Genomic DNA, 14,606 nt, shown 5'->3' with positions numbered 1-14,606 from the left:
TTTCTTGCCCAAGAGCCGATCTAGAATCATTCATTGTATTCAGTTGTCATGTCTCTTTAATCTCCTTTAATCTGGCGCAGTCCCTTAGTCTGTCTTTGTCTTTTGAGACGTGAACGCTTCTGAAGAGCACAGACTGGTGACTTTGTAGACGGTCCCTTAGTTTGGTTCTGATGTTTCCTGACTAGATTCAAGTTCTGCATGTTTGGCAGGAACCCCACTGAGGTGACATGTGTCCTTCACGTGATGTCCATTTGATCCCTGACTGGCCATGTTCACTTTGATCATTTGGTAAGGTGCTGTCTGCCAGGTTTCTCCACTTTGTTACTAGTTTTCCCTTTATGATTAATAAGTATCTTATGGGCAGAGCAACCTTTTAAAAACTAGAAATCTGATTACGTCACCTCCCTCCTCTAACCTCAGTTGAAATCCCAACTCCTTACCTTGGTGTCCCCAGCCCTAGGTCTTGGCCCCTGTTGAGATCTGTGCGATCATCTCCTATCACCTTTCTGGGAATTGCAGGCACACTGGCCTTCCTGCTCTTCCTAGAACACGTCAAGCTCGTTTCCACCTCAGGGTCTTCGTACTAGCTGTTCCCTCTTCCTGGAATGCTCTTCCATCCAGTCATTACATGCCTGGCTTCTTCTTCTTCTTTTTTTTAAGGATTAAAAAATATATATATTCTTCATGCCTGGCTTCTTTGTGTCTTTCAGATCTCGGCTTACAGATCCCCTGAGGGAGGCCTTACCTGCCCACCCACCTAAAGGAGCTCCCAGTCGCCCCACCACAGCACCTGGTTTGGGTTCTTAGCATAGGATTTACTACCATCTGCCACTTGCTCATCTGTTTGCCATCTGTCTCCCCCATAAGAAGAAAGCAGGGACCCCGTGTACCTTGCCCCGTGCACCTAGCACAGGGCCTGGCCCACGGCTGTGGGAAGAATATTGATTGAGAATTTGCTGAATGAACTCCTGATGAAGGATTGCTTAGTAACGATTGCAAGCTGGGGTCTTAACCCGGAAGTCTTGGAGTTCTGCCAGATCGTCTATGTTGGCCGCAGTGCAGCTCTGCTGGGCTCGTGCGCAAATAGGGCAGATGGCAGCCCCGTGGCTTAGGGGTCCCTGCACGGTGCCCTTAAGGGGGAACTAGAGGAAACAACGAGAAGGCATAATGAGATGGGGTAGGGGGATGGAGGGATCTTTCAGCCCTGCAGTACAGATCCACCCTTCCTTCCTTCCTTCCTTCCTTCCCTGTAAAGTGTTGAGAGTGGGGAGTAAAGGCTGGGGAATCAGTCATAAATACATGTACATTTAAAGCACAAAGGCAGCCTAGAGGGAAGGCTTACAGAGCAACAGGAATTGCCAGGCCAGCTGGACCACTAGAACAGAGGTGGGTTGGCTCGTTCTGAGTGGAGGAGAGGCTGCCAGGTTACCAGCTTCAGGGAAAGAAGCAGGGGAAGTCAGGCAGTTGTCTTCAGATGTCGTCTCCCCTGTGTTCTGGCCAGAGGGTTCACCCAGCCACCCCTAGCTCCTGCCGCCTGGCAGATAAACATGCACACAGGGAGGGCGTGGTGCCCCTCTGGGAGAGTTTGCGTCTGACCACAAGACTGTGAAGAGAGAGTAATACTTAACACAAGGGGCAATTTCAGGGGAGAGATTGTAAGGATGGGACTTTCCCAGCAAACGTCCCCCCAGTCATGCTGCCTGCCAGGGATGTCTGCATGGGACTGTGCTGCCAAAGATGTGCCAGGACAAAGCCCTTCCCTGTGCCACCAGCAGCCAAGCTACAGGGACCTGGGATAGCGTCTCTCTCACACTCCTTCCCTCTTTGTTTCTCTCAGAGAGTGTCTTAGTCAGCTTGGGCTGCCATAACAAAATGCCACAAACTGGGTGGCTTCACCAACAGACATTTATTTTCTCATAGTTCTCGAGGCTGGAAATCCCAAATCGAGTAGGGTTGGTTTCTCCTGAGGCCTTACTCCTTGACTTGTAGATGGCCACCAAAAATGCTGTGTCTTCACATGGCCTTTCCTTTGTGCACACGCAGAAAGAGCAAGCTCTCTGGCATCTCTTCTTATAAGGACACTAATCCTATTGGATTAAGGCCCCAGCCTCATGACCTCATTTAACCTTAATTACCTCTCTGAAGGCCCTAGTTCCAAATATAGTCACACAGGGGTTAGAGCTTCAATATATGAATTTGGGGGGCCGGGGAGACAAAATTCAGTCCATAGTGGGGAGGGACCTTTGACTCTCAGCAGAGAGTTGTGGAGATTTTCCCACCAGATAGGTGTCTCAGGAGGCATCTCATCCGTCTCTTAATGCTGCTAGGGCTCAGGGATTAATTTTGAGAAATCCTCCCAGAAATGTCAGGGTCCACCTAGGTAATGCCGCTGACCTTAATGAAATGAAACCCAGGCCCTCTCAGGTGGCCCTAGAAGGAGAAGCTTCGATTGGCAAGATGAGGGGTGAGGAGTGCTGCATGTGGGCCCCGTGGCTGGGATTCCTGCCTGAGGTTCATCTTCTCCCATGTCTCTGTATGTGTAAGTGCACTTCTGTGCACACAGAAGCATGCGTTCTTAGATTAGAGCTGCCAGGCAGGGAGGGGCTGCTGGCTCCCTCTATCCTGATCTCCCTCACTTTGGACACTTGACACCACCAAGCTGTGCTCCCTTTAGCCCTCTAGCCTAGGTGTGGCCCAGGACCCCGGCTTTTTTTCTCAGGAGCCTACTAAAATAAAATTGGAACTTTCCAGAAACCTCTGTGGTTGCAGGGGACTCACATATGCTGGCATGCAGGCTTGTGGGGCAGAGCAGGTGTCTGCTGCAATGGTCTCTTGCTATATAACAAAGCCTCCCAAAACTTAGTGGCTTGAAATAATGACATTAATTTTGCTCATGAATACACAATTTGGGCAGGGCTCAGCAGGGACAGCTCATCTCTGCTCCACTTGGTGTCAGCTGGGGTGGCTTGAAGCTGGGGGTTGGATTATCTGAAGGCTCGCTCACTCATATGTTTGGTGTCAATGCTGGTTGCAGGCTGAGACATCAATTGGATTGTCGATCAGAATGCCGATATGTGGCCTCTCCAAGTGGCTCTTGGCTTCCTCACAACATGGCGGCTGGGTTCCAAGGGCCAGTGCCCCGGGAGAGAGCCATGTGGAAGCCATTACACCTTTTACAACTCAGCCTTGGAAGTCACGTAGTGTCACTTCCACCAGATTATATCTGTTAGAAGCCATCACTAAGGTTGGCCCACATTCAAGGAGAAGGGACTGGACTCGACCTCTTGATGGGAGGAAGGTTAAAGAATTTACAGCCATGCTGGAAAACCACCACAGTGGTTGACAGCTTCCTTCCCATTCACACAGGACTTGGGATCTTGCCCTTCCCAATGCCCGGTCTCTTTCTTCACAGGGTCACCATCATACCAACTACCACCCAGCAGTGCCTTCATGGAAGCCAGTCCAAGAGAGAGAGCATGCTGTCTCTGATCAAGGCCACACCAAGGCTCAACAGCACTCTGCATGGGGGAAGAATTTTGTGCCCCTTCGCACTGGAAAAAATGGATTTCCTGTCAGAGCAGCATGGGCTACAAGGAACAGAGAGATGTAAAATGAGGTAGAGGTGTATTCCTCTCTCACTAGTGGTCCACACCTGGTATGGAAGTTCTGCCTTATGATGTCCTTAGGAACCCACACTTCTCTTTCTTGCTGCTCTGCCATGAATGGCCTCCAGTGTTCAGGTCACCTCGTGGTCCAAGATGATTGTTGCAGCTGCATTCGGATCTGAAAGGATCAAGAAGAAATAGCAGAGTGTTCCCAGAGCTGTCACATGATATTTCTGATCGTATCTCATTGGCCAGAACTTATCCACATGGTCACTCTTCGCTGTTGAGCTGGGAAATAGAGTCTATTCAGGGTGGCTGTGTGCCCAGCTGATATTCTTAGCACAGAGAAAGGATACTGTGGGCTGAGAAGCAGACTCTGCCAAACTTATTAATTAAAACATTTTATGCAGACAGATTTACTCACTAATTTGCCTCCCCTGGCTGTAGAAAAAATTAATGGTCTAAAAATATGGCAAAAATCTCTTACACTTTTTGTATTTCTTTGACTCACATCAGTTTTCTTTGGCAATTTCTCAAGGCAGACAATTTGGTGGCGGAAGCATATTGAAGGGTTTACAAATTACATGATAAAATGAATTATCGTTTGTGGTAAGTAAGAAAGTTATGCCATGCTTTATTTGGTTTCAGAATTTCAGTGATCGCAGCTATATGTGTGTATTACAAAAATACCCAAAGAGAGGGGTCAGTGCCGGCTAGGGGTGTTTTTAAATTTTCCATATAAGGCTGCTGTTTACTTTGGTAGGAACTTGTGGAAACTTACGTCAACAGGCCTAGGTATTTCTATTTATTCCAGGGATATTTTGGACCCTCTAACAGACTGGTGTTCTGGACGGCTGCCCAGCTGGCCTGCCCAGCTAGCCTGGTGTCTGAGGACACTAGGAGGCACTTAGCAATTTAGAGAAGACCTGGGCTCTGTCTGAAAGGTATGGCCTTGGCCTCATGGTCCTCAATAGGTGAACTCTGCCTCTGGATACCACCCCAACCCTGATATTCATCTAAGAGACTGGTCTAATTTCCTCAGGCTATTGTAACAGATCACGACAAACTGGGTGGCTTAAACAACAGAAATGTATCGTCTCACAGTTCTGGAGGCTAGAAGTCCGAGATCAAGGTGTCGGCAAGGCCACATCCCCTCTGAAGGCGCTAGGGAAGGATCTGTTTCAGGTCTCTCTCAGGTTCTGGTAGTTCCTTGGCTTGTGGCAGTATAATTCCAATCTTCACATGGCATTTTCCCTGTGTACTTGCCTGTGTCCAAATTTCCCCTTTTTACTGGGACACCAGTCATATTGGATTAGGGTCCACTCCACTCCAGTATGACCTCATCTTAACTAATTACATTTACAATGACTCTGTTTCCAAATGCAGTCTCATTATGAGGTACTGGGGATTAGGACATCAATATATGAATTTTGGGAGGGACACAAGCCAATCCACATCAAAGACATCCACATATGAGATGAGTGTGTGTGTGTGTGTGTGTGTGTGTGTGTATTGTCTTTGCAAACCCTGACCTAAAGTGTCCTGATTTTTTGGTGTGGAGGGTGGTTTCCACCAGTGATAGCAAGATGGCAGTCGGGAAAGTGGTTCACAGGGAAGCCTTTGGTTCTTTCCCAACAAAGCAAAGGCTACTGGAGTCTAGGGAGAGTCTGAAGTTGGACAACCACATACAATATCTAGGGCAGGGCCATTACCATCTATTGGAATGGGCATGTTTCTGGAGGGAGTTTGAGTTTGAGTTGGTTACAATACAATGGAGCAGGATGTTTGCAGCTATATTCAATTCAGTTCTAATTACAAAAAGCTCACTCAAAATGGCAGAGACAAGAGGGAGATTATCATCTCCTGTGACCCAGAAGGCCAGAGGCAGGACATTTTGGGGGTTGGTTAATTCACTGCTCATTGATGGCATCGAAGACCCAGGTCCCTCCCACCTTTCTGCTCTGCCATTCTCAGCACACTGCTGTTGGTCCTCTGTGTTGCCTCCTGGTGTTCACAAGAGGACTTCACTGGTTCCAAGTGTCACATTCTAACACAAGTCCAAAGGCTTGACGAGAGAATGTCCCTTCTTCCAAAAGAGTCCTAGCAGACTTCCTCTCACACCCACTGGTGGGAGTTGTGTCACTGGGATAGGAAATGGAGTTGCCACCACCGGCTTTAACTTATCAAGCTTCACCCTCTAGAGTTGGGAGGGGGCCAGTCGCCCTTGACGTCTATTGATGGCCCTTTCCCTGGACAAAATCTGGGCTAGGTTGGTGGGGAAAAGGGGGTAGGTCCCCGCAGAAGGCAACTTGCAGGGTCTGCCGCCCTGGCCCTGAATCAAGCAGAGGGGCAGGAGGCTTTCTCCCTCCGACCAAGGTAGGGGGTGGTTAGGGAAGGCGGGGATGGGGAGAGCAAGGGAACGCCACGTAGAGTGGCCAGTCGATATCTTCTTAGAATAACAGCTCTCATCAGGCACTGGGTCTGACTTTCAGCTGACAAATGATTTTCCTTCACAATAAAAGTACAAACAGAATCCTAATTAATGAATTTGCCAATAGCTGTTGCCTATTTTATGGGCCTCAGCCCAGATTCAGCCTGTGGGCAGGATGAGTGAGTGTGTGTATGCGGATGTGGACATAAATCACCCGGGGCCCAAGACAAGGGCAGTCTGGTTGGGATCTTCCTAAGCAGCCCTTCCTCAGGGAGCTGAGATCGCTCCGACAGCCATGAAAGCCACAGCTGCCATGTCGGCCGCCGGGGCTAGGACAGCCGCAGCACCCACCAGAGGCCCGTGTCAGCAAACGCTGGCCCCAGTTCGCTGTTGCTGTTGCTTCTTGTGACTGAGAAGACTACCATTTTCCTTAAGAGGTCATTTGCCCCATGTCCTGCTGCCCCTGGGGGGTGGGTATTTCACCTTTGACTCTTTCCACCTAAGGAGAGGCCATGGTGCCTTCAGTAATCTACCTGCTTTTGAGGAAACTCCTGGAAGTGGTCATTCTGGTTGGGTTGCGGATGTGCCTGTGTCGTTCACTCAACCATCTAGTGTCTGACTACGCTCTGGGCACTGTGAGGGAGGCACAGTGACGCATGAGGCCATCTTGGTCTTGTTCTGGGGCCTCCATGATCGTGCTGGTCAGAGGGATCGTGGGGAGGGAAGAACTTTCTGGCAGCCCTTTGTTTTTCATGGGAGCCAGCAGAAAGGGGAGGTGTGGTGAGGCCCACTCTCAGGGCATGGAAAGGGCCGTTTTGACAGACTATAGGACAACTGATGTCAGATAGCAAAGTGAGTAAGCGCTAGACATCCTGAGAGATTTGCTCAAGTTAGAGGTAGCATAGGTCACCTGTATTTTGATTCTGATGGAATCGCCTTTCCCTCTTTTACCCAGCCCTGCCTCCCACACTGCCTCAGTGATCATCACCAGATTACAAGAAAAGAACTAATCACCTCTCACACACTTAAAGACGGTTGAGCATCTCCTCTTTCCAGAGCCTTCTCAACCCCATTCCCTTTCATCTGCCCGCACAAGCCTGTTTTCCAACCATTGTTAATGATTAATCATTTGTTTAGCATTAACTGAGCTTTCTAGGGTTTCTGGTTCATATTTTCCCAGCCATTTGCTCGAATTCTTCAAAACCAATTCTTTGCCTTCACACGGCATCAATAAATTAATTTCCTTTATTTTTGTCCTTGATGTGGCTGAGAAAGCCCAGTGTTCTGTTGGCAATACTTGGCCCTTTGACATTTCCCTTGTCTTCCCAGGAATGATATAAACTCTGCAGGTTGGCACCTAGTGGGACAGCCCCTAGATGAACCCTCCAAAGTGAACTTACTAGGGTGCACTGTTGAATAAATTTCTCATCTCTGTCTACATCAGTGCCATTTAAATACTTCATTTCCTTCAGAATCTTAGAATGACAATCACTCAGTCCTACTGACTTATAAGAGTAGGGTTTCCACTGTCTTTACTAACTTTGTCTTTCGTGACACGTTATTACCCAGGAAGTTAAACATGGCTGCCATTACTGTGGTTCTCGCAAGAGTTCTTTCTGTCTGCCTTCATTTCCTCTGGCTACTGGTGGCTCTTGGGGCTGGAAGGTTCTGAGTCCCGCCAACGCCCTGCAAACACCGTGGTCCCATGTCTTCTTGGCTGATCCCTCTGTCAAAGTGAGTCTCAGTGACCCACCACTTATAGCTGTTAGTTACTACTCTGGGACTCTGTTTCCTCATGTTTCAAAAGGTTCTTGGGAGGATGGAACTGATAATACTTGCAAGTATCTAGAGGTGCGTCTGGCACTAAAAACATACCATTTCCATGCATAACTACCCACTTCCAATCATCAGAACCCACATCTCCTTGCTTGAGGGCTTTCTTTGGCTACCTGAGTGCTCTCTGCCTGTGTGCACAGGACCCGGAAGTGCCAAGGAATACGTGGTCCCCAGAACAGCCCACAAGCAAGGACTGATAGGAATCAGTCCCACTCTCTACCCTCAGGTGGGAGCACTCTGAGGTGTGTGCTCGATACTGACCCCCGGGGGTCCCCTGCAGCACTGAGCTTCAATTGCCTGCAGTGCTAACTTGCTCGAAAACTCACCCTTGGTTGGTTCCTTCCTTCCCCATTTCACATCTCTATTCTCCTCTCAGTATTTCCAGAAATCATCTCCCTATAAACCACCAGCACACAAATCCTGTCTTAGAGTCTGCTTCTGGGGAAACCTGAACTAGGGCATTTTTTTCTAGCTGTTCCCCTCCATTTCTGGTACTGATCCCCAAATTACGTCTGGATGACCTGTGATCGCATCAAACTCAATATATACATAAAATGATACTAGTCTCTTCTCCATCAAACTAGCCCATTCTCCTGTCTTCCCCACATCATAGTCACACCATTTCCCCTAGTCATTCAAGACAGAGACATGGACTTATCCCACCATATCCAGTGGTTATCGTCAACAAATATTTATTGAGCTCCTTCGGTGGGAGAGCTGCTCTGTGCTGACCCCCAGGCCATGACTGTCTTTGCTTAGTGATATCCCTTCTCTCACCCTTCATGCCCTCCTCACCTCATACCAGTCTATTGGCCTCCCTGTTGTCATCGTGCAGAAGAGACTTCTATTGACTCTTTATCACACCTTGTCTTTGCTCAAAGCCCATCCACCGCTCCCCATTGGCCGCTGCATAAAGTTGGAGCTCCACAACTGGGTAGGGAAGGGCCCTGAACCTCCCTGTCTCGGTATGAACCCCCTTGACCTAGCCCAACTGCTGCACCCTTCACTGCACCCTAGAGTCATTGGAGCTTTCCATGGCCATGTTTTTGCTCATATTAAATCCAACCTGTACCTTAGGGTTCAGATTAAATCCCACTTCCTTCATTGCAGCCCATCCCCACTGGGAAGGAGGCCCTCCTTTGATTCCTGCAGCAGGATTGGAAACAGCCATGTTTATTCAAGAAAGCACTGTGTCCCAGGCACCTTACTCATTACCCGTGGGGATATATTGATGAAAATAAGCATGATCTCTGCCCTCCTGAAGCTCACAGGACAGTGGGGGAGGAAACAGAAATAAAATAATCACAGAGGTGTAAAATTATCAATCGAGTTAAGGGCTATGAACAATTGACAAGGTGTTATCAGAAAGCCAAACAAGGTAGAAGCTGATTTAAGTGGGAAGCACTGGATGTTCAGATGAGATCCTCTCAACATGAAGTATGACTAGGAATTAGCTAGAAGAAGGGTAGAAAATAGTCCAGGTAGAATGAGTATCTCATGAGAAGACTATAAACCTTTGAGGCACTAGAAAAGGTCAGTGGGGCTAGAATTTGGTAAACAAAAGGTCAGTATAAAGGGAAATGGGGCTGGAAGGATTGTCAAGAGCCAGATTACCCAGGGTCTTATAGACTGTAGTAGTCAGGTTTCTGCTGCATGAAAGCTGCATAACAAACAGCCCCCCAAATCTCTGTGGCTTACAACATCAAGCATTTATTTCCCGCTCATAGGTCTTTTGATTGCCTGTAGCTCAGCGGGGCTTAGCTGTGGCTCGGCAGGTCCTGGCTTTGGGTTGGGTTCAGGACTGCTCCATGTTTCTCTCATTCTGGGACCAAGAATAGAGGAGAAACAGCTATGTGGAGCGGGCTCTTCTCATGGCCAAGGGTAAACTCAAGGGGGTAACTGGAAACAATGCTTTTTAAGGCCAAGGTTTGGAACTGATATACTGTGACTTCTGTCCACACTCCACTGGTCAAAGCCAGTCAAAAGGCCTAAGTCAGTGGACAAGGAGACATCTTGGATATCGTCCACCAGAGTTATTGGAGCTTCCCATGGCCATGGTTTTGCTCATATTAAATCCAACCTGTACCTTAGGATTCAGAACTTCCTTCATTGCAGGCCAGGTAGAATTACACACCCACACCCTTTACACGCAGTCAGGTGGCAAAGGGCATGGGTGTGTAATTCTACCTCAGGTAGAGGGAAAAACTGCACACAATAATCCTATCTACCACATGGGCCAGGTTAAGAATTGTGCTTTTTATTCTAATACCAACTGGAAACCTTTGTGTCTTTCCTTCTTCCTTCTCTCCCACTTTCCCTCTCTTTCTCATTTTTTTCTTTCTATTTTTAGTTACCCAACTAACACAAGAGTCCATTTCCATTGTAAATTATTCAAGCTGTATGGATAGAGCCAGAGTCCCCTTTGTTATTCCTGGTGGCCCCCAATCCAAGGCCCTTTCCCAGAGATCACCACTGTTATCTTGGATGCTTTTTCTCTAAGATTTAAAAAAAATGCATTTCCATACACATACATGTACATAGCAACCTAGGATTTTTTGAATGGGTTTTAATCTGAACAATATCATATTGAATGTATTGTTCTGTATCTGCCTTGAATTTTAATGTTTTAACAACTAACTTTTGAGCTCCAAGCCAGCATCTGGGAAGGTCACACCATAACATCTTCAATGCTCAGCGTCTCCAAAGGTCTTACTTTGACCTTGGTTAGAAGGTGTGAGGTCTCCCAAACAACAAGCCCCAGAGAACCACATTAATATTTCCAGTATGGCATGCTCTTCCAGAACCTTGACATACACGTCCCTCTCAAGAGACAAGTCTATGTCCTCTCCCCTCGCACCTGGGTGGGTCTTTGTGGCTGTCTTGGCTAAAAGAGAAGTAGCAGGATATGACTCCTGAGGCTGGGCCATAAAAGGGTGATTCAGCTTCCACCTGGCTCTCTCTCAGAATGCTTATCCTTGGGACCTGGCCGCCATGCTGTGAGGAAGCCCAGGCTACGTGCAGAGGCTCAAGTGCACAGGGACCATGGCCCCCGGTCCTCAGCTTTGGCTGAGCTCCAAGCTCACTGCCAGTCCTAGCTTGTCAGCTGTGTGAGCCAGTCATGTGGAAGGTGACTCCCCTCCAGTCCTCAGGTGAACCGTCCCAGATGATGCCATGTGGTCCAGAGATGAGTCTTCCCCACTGAGACCCGCCCAAAGTGCAGATTCAGGAACAAAAAGAATGATTGCCATGTTTTAAGCCTCTAAGTATAGAGGTGGCTTATCATGTAGCAAGAAACCCATGCTTACTGGAACCGGGTTCCAGGTGGGTGGGGAAGCCCTGGCAAGGCTGAATCCCCAGGCTATGAATTCAAGAGCCCTTGGTTTCCCCCGAGAAGGAGGTTCATGTTCCCCATAGCCTAGGGCTGGGCTGAGCCTCAGGGTGGGGCTGCAGTGACCCCAGCTGTGGACATGGGGGGGCCTCTGGCTTAGTAGGGCACAAGGAACGTGAGAGGCAGTCCCTGGGGAGAGTGATGGGTTTGGCTGTAAACATGAGGAGTGTGAGGAAGTTCGGGGCTGGGGGTGGGCACAGCCAGTGGAAAGAGCACCAAATGAGGAGTCCAGGACCTTGGGCCCAGATCCTTGACGTTGACAAACCACCACTGTGACTTCATATGTTCCTATACTTCCTCAGGCCCCACTGGTAGGGGTGCTGGATAAAATAGAGGCCATCCAGTACAAGTTGAATTTCAGATAAACAAATGAATAATTTTACTGTAAGTATGTCTCAAATGTTACATGGGACATCCTTCTTCTCCAAAAGTATGCATTATTTCTCTGAAATTCACCTTTAGCTGGGCAGCCTGTATTTTCATTTGCTAAATCCGGCATCCCTCCCCAGTGGCCACATTTGTAAAATGGGGCTTAGACAGTATGACCTCCGAGGCAGTGAAGTCTCGAGGCAAAGCAGCCTCTGGATCCACACCCTACCTGGGTATGATCCCAGCGCTGCCAGGGGCCACACCGTGACCCCTGACAAGCTCCAAGCCTCATCTGCAAAATGGGAATAATAATGGCCCTTCCCTCACAGGGCGGTCATGAGGATTCAATGAGATCAGGTGTACAAAGAGCTTAAATGTGCCAGGCACACAGCAGGTGCAAAATCAAAGTGAGATATTATTATTACTCTCCAGTGCCTTAGTGCTGTGGTCTGCACGCAACCATTATTGAGCAAATGCTGTCTTTGCACCCTTGTGGGTAAAGCTACGTGTGTGTGTGCGCGCGCGTGCGCACAAGCAACACAGGCACCTGATGCCCGGCCAGCAGTTGTGGCTTCCCATAGCCGTAGAAGTCCCATACCCACTGTATTCAACTCCCACAGTTAATAAGATTACAAAATGAGGGCTGTAGATGCATTCTCCCTTCCTTGGCATCTTTGTGGGCAGGTTTTTAATTTTAAGCAGGAGAAAACCCATCAGGCATTTGAGGCTCCTGGGGGGCAGCTAATTCTTCCTGTCAAATGCTCACCCTGGGGTGCTTTGTTACCCTGACACCTCCCGAACTCGGAGTCAGCGGCAAATTGCAGGACAAAATTCTTAGGCTGCAAGTTTATTGCATATTCATAGAATTTAGGCCATTAGGCAACATTAGCTTTTTTTTTTTTTTTAAACTTTTTATTGAAGTATAACCTACATTCAGAGAAGTGCACATATCCTAAGTGTACTCTTGGTAAATTCTTACAAGCTGAAACTTCTCATACAGGAGCATCCAGGTCAGGAAAGAGTACATCACCAGCACCCGTGGAAGCCCCTCTCAAGCCCTCTCCCAGTCATTGCCTCCCCCAAGGGAGGCCTCCTGACTTTATACCGAGAGCAGTTTGCCTATCTTTGAACCTTACATAAATGGACTCATACAGTGTGTCATCTTTGGGGTCTGATGTCTTTTACTCAACATCGTGATGCTGAGATGTATCCACTTTGTTGAGTGTAGTTTGCTCGTTTCTGTTGCCGTGTAGCGTTCCGTTGTGTGACCATTATGCCATTTATTTATCCATCCGGCTTTGGATGGGCTTTGGGGTGGGTCAGCCTTGCTGTGGACATTCTAGTACATGCCTCTTGGTGGGTACCTCTAATTCCCACCGTGGGTGGTTACCTAGGAGTAGAACTAAGGGGGTATGTATGTCCAGCTTTAGTCAAGAAAGCCAAACCATTTTCTAGAACATCAGCTTTTCATTCCTGAACATAGCAAAGAAAGGAAAAAATACAGTTACAAAATTTTTTGGATACGTTTTACATTCTAATAAATTGTGGAAGAAATTAGCAAAGTAAACATGGCAATGAGAAAGGGAAATTCTGATTTTAACCCTGTGCAGTGACAAGCTTTGGAAGTGCTTTTTAAAAGTGATCTGTTCCATCTGCTTCGCGGGTTTCCTCTGCCAGAAGCTTCCCCTGGCTCTTCCCGGCAGAAACAGGTGCCTAGAGCGCAGACTTGCCTGTGCACACGAATCCCCTGGGATCTTGTTCAAATGCAGATTCTGATTCAGGAGGGGCCAAGGGAACCTAAGATTTGGTACAGGCTTCCGGGTACTGCGGCTGCTGCTGGTCCAGGGACCACACTTTGAGGAGCAAGGGGTCCAGGGGTCACTGTCAGAGTGTTTGTGGTCAGACTGTCCCCTCACCTGCTCTATCTGCTTCATAGGCACAGATGGTGCATCCCCTGGCAGGCACTGGGGATCAAGAAATGGGGATATAGGGCTTCCCTGGTGGCCCAGTGGTTGGGAATCTGCCTGCCAATGCAGGGGACACGGGTTCGAGCCCTGGTCTGGGAGGATCCCACATGCCGCGGAGCAACTAGGCCCGTGAGCCACAACTACTGAGCCTGAGCGTCTGGAGCCTGTGCTCCGCAACAAGAGAGGCCGCGATAGTGAGAGACCCGCGCACCGTGATGAAGAGTGGCCCCCACTTGCCTCAACTAGAGAAAGACCTCGCACAGAAATGAAGACCCAACACAGCCATAAATAAATAAATAAAATTAAAAGTATGGGAAAAAAAAAAAAAAGAAATGGGGATATAGCTTCTGGCACCAGCACAGTGTGGAGAGAAAGCGGTAAAAACGCTGCGTTCTGGAATCTAAAAGAACGATGATCGTGTCCTGGCTTAACTTTACTAGCTGTGTGACCTTGGGAAGGATTCTTAACCTTCTTGAGCCTCAGTTTCCTCATTTGTGAAATGGAGTCATAGTTTCCCCCCCACCCCGCCCTGCACTCACCGCGGGGGTATTGTCGGAAATACCAGCTGGGTGCCCGGCACACACTGGGTCACTGATACATGCTGGTCATCATTCTTCCCGATGCCACCACAACCAATTTTTTAGGCAGGCGAGACGAATCTAGACAATTATGCAAGTATATGTGCAGACAAAAAGGTAGAGTCCATATCAAGGAGCTCACAGCCCAGTCATGCAGGCCAAAGACACATTCTTCCAATAAATATAATTGCCACAAGTGACATCTATGTGTGTGTGTGTGTGTGTGTGTGTAAGATATTGTAGGGAGACAGAGGAGCGGGTAAGAACCTCTCTCTGGAGGGAATCAGAGGTCTTACAGTGGAATGGAAAATGGGTTTTGAACGATGAGTAGGAGCTTGCCAGGCAGATAAGGCCGACGGCAGGTGGGGTCAGAGGGGTGAGGTGGGAAGGGACAGTCATTCTGTTACGGAGAATCGCATGTGCAAAGGCACA

The sequence above is a fragment of the Balaenoptera borealis genome (assembly GCF_965194805.1).
Source record: "Balaenoptera borealis genome assembly, chromosome: X".
NCBI lineage: Eukaryota > Metazoa > Chordata > Mammalia > Artiodactyla > Balaenopteridae > Balaenoptera > Balaenoptera borealis.
Note: the sequence above shows the minus strand (reverse complement) of the source record.